We start from the raw sequence: 2,500 nt of genomic DNA, 5'->3' as shown, positions 1-2,500 counted from the left end.
GTTGCACGTCGGCGTTACAGCTGGTTGGCGCTTCGCGCGTCCGGCCATGTTTCGCGCGTCCTTGACGGTTTTCAGAGTTCGTGGCCGAACCAAGCGTTGAGAATCGTAGCTTGAAAGTGACGGTCGGAGCGGGCGGCGGGCCCTGCGTCTCCACACGAAGCTACCTGGTTGATCCTGCCAGTAGTCATATGCTTGTCTCAAAGATTAAGCCATGCAAGTCTAAGTACGCGCTCTCGTACAGTGAAACTGCGAATGGCTCATTAAATCAGTTATGGTTCATTTGATCGTACATCGTACTTGGATACCTGTACAAAATCTAGAGCTAATACATGCGGTCAGCGCCTGCCTTGCGGCGGGTGCGCATTTATCAGTACAAAAACCGACCGGGCCGGCTTCGCGTCGCGCCCGCCACGTTTTGGCGACTCTGGATAACTGAGCGGATCGCACGGTCTCGAACCGGCGACAGATCATTCAAGTGTCTGCCCTATCAACTTTCGTCGGTAGGGTATCGGCCTACCGAGGTTCTTACGGGTGACGGGGAATCAGGGTTCGATTCCGGAGAGGGAGCCTGAGAAACGGCTACCACATCCAAGGAAGGCAGCAGGCGCGCAAATTACCCATTCCCGACGCGGGGAGGTAGTGACGAAAAATAACAATACAGGACTCTAAACGAGGCCCTGTAATTGGAATGAGCACACTTTAAAACCTTTAGCGAGTATCCATTGGAGGGCAAGTCTGGTGCCAGCAGCCGCGGTAATTCCAGCTCCAAAAGTGTATATTTAAGTTGTTGCGGTTAAAAAGCTCGTAGTTGGACGTTGGGCGCAGGCGGCCGGTCCGTCGCAAGGCGTGCACTGGCCGCACCTGGCCCTCTCCCCCGGCGCTCCGCCGGTGCCCTTGACTGAGTGTCGGCGGCGGCCGGGACGTTTACTTTGAAAAAATTAGAGTGTTCAAAGCAGGCGCTTCGCCTGAATAATGGTGCATGGAATAATGGAATAGGACCTCGGTTCTATTTTGTTGGTTTTCGGAGCGCGAGGTAATGATTAAGAGGGACGGACGGGGGCATTCGTACTGTGCCGTTAGAGGTGAAATTCTTGGATCGGCGCAAGACGAACGACTGCGAAAGCATTTGCCAAGAATGTTTTCTTTAATCAAGAGCGAAAGTCAGAGGTTCGAAGACGATCAGATACCGTCCTAGTTCTGACTATAAACGATGCCAACCAGCGATCGGGGGGCGTTACTTTGACGACCCCTCCGGCAGCTTGCGGGAAACCAAAGTCTTTGGGTTCCGGGGGAAGTATGGTTGCAAAGCTGAAACTTAAAGGAATTGACGGAAGGGCACCACCAGGCGTGGAGCCTGCGGCTTAATTTGACTCAACACGGGGAATCTCACCCGGCCCGGACACAGTGAGGATTGACAGATTGAGAGCTCTTTCTTGATTCTGTGGGTGGTGGTGCATGGCCGTTCTTAGTTGGTGGAGCGATTTGTCTGGTTAATTCCGATAACGAACGAGACTCTGGCTTGCTAACTAGTTACGCGACCCTATCGGTCGGCGTTGAACTTCTTAGAGGGACTAGTGGCGCTTAGCCACACGAGATTGAGCAATAACAGGTCTGTGATGCCCTTAGATGTTCGGGGCCGCACGCGCGCTACACTGACCGGATCAGCGTGTCGCCGCCTAGGCCGGAAGGTCCGGGTAACCCGCTGAACCCCGGTCGTGCTAGGGATAGGGAATTGCAATTGTTTCCCTTGAACGAGGAATGCCCAGTAAGCGCGAGTCATCAGCTCGCGTTGATTACGTCCCTGCCCTTTGTACACACCGCCCGTCGCTACTACCGATTGAATGGTTTAGTGAGGTCCTCCGATTGGACCTGGCGCGTTCGGCAACGGCCGCGCCGGCGTCCGAGAAGACGATCTAACTTGATCATTTAGAGGAAGTAAAAGTCGTAACAAGGTTTCCGTAGGTGAACCTGCGGAAGGATCATTACCGGCCGATCGCCGATCGAGTGGTCGTGCGTTCGACAGGTGGAGAAGGCTCCGTATCTTGGCGGCCGCGCACGCCCTTCGTCGCTGTTGAGGCGCACGCGATTGCACTTCGGTCACCCTGTTTCGTTCTGCGCCGAGTGCCGTGGCCATGTGCCAGGCTGGCTTCATGCGTCGCCTACGGCTGGCGACCGCTCGGCCACCGCTTTTTTCGACTGTGCAATCCGGCTGGGTCGCGCTTGTCCAACTGACGAAGTCACGGAGGGCTCTTGGCGGTGGATCACTCGGCTCGCGAGTCGATGAAGGACGCAGCTAGCTGCGTGAATTAATGTGAATTGCAGGACACATTGAGCATCGACGTTCTGAACGCAAATTGCGGCACCGGGTCAATCCCGGCGCCACGCCCGCCTCAGGGTCGCGTTGTAACGTTCCCGCGCGGCGACGCGTCGGGCCGGTGCGGTGTCGGCCGTTGCCACGGTCGTCCCGCCCAGGACAGCACGAACGCAGTGTCAGCGCGCG

The 2,500-nt window shown here is 56.2% G+C and overlaps 2 non-coding genes across 2 annotated transcripts; both read left to right on the top strand.

Annotated features, from left to right (window-relative positions):
* Positions 1-161: 161 nt before the first annotated feature.
* LOC145916633 (small subunit ribosomal RNA) lies at positions 162-1,985 on the top strand. Its single transcript, XR_014404819.1, has one exon. It is a non-coding gene; the product is annotated as a small subunit ribosomal RNA (ribosomal RNA).
* Positions 1,986-2,245: 260 nt separating this feature from the next.
* Positions 2,246-2,399, top strand: LOC145916614 (5.8S ribosomal RNA). The gene has a single exon (XR_014404801.1). It is a non-coding gene; the product is annotated as a 5.8S ribosomal RNA (ribosomal RNA).
* The last annotated feature ends 101 nt before the right edge of the window (positions 2,400-2,500 follow it).

Source organism: Ascidia mentula (assembly GCF_947561715.1).
Source record: "Ascidia mentula chromosome 2 unlocalized genomic scaffold, kaAscMent1.1 SUPER_2_unloc_7, whole genome shotgun sequence".
In the NCBI taxonomy this organism is placed as follows: Eukaryota; Metazoa; Chordata; class Ascidiacea; order Phlebobranchia; family Ascidiidae; genus Ascidia; species Ascidia mentula.
Note: the sequence above shows the minus strand (reverse complement) of the source record. Positions and strands in the feature narration are given on the sequence as shown.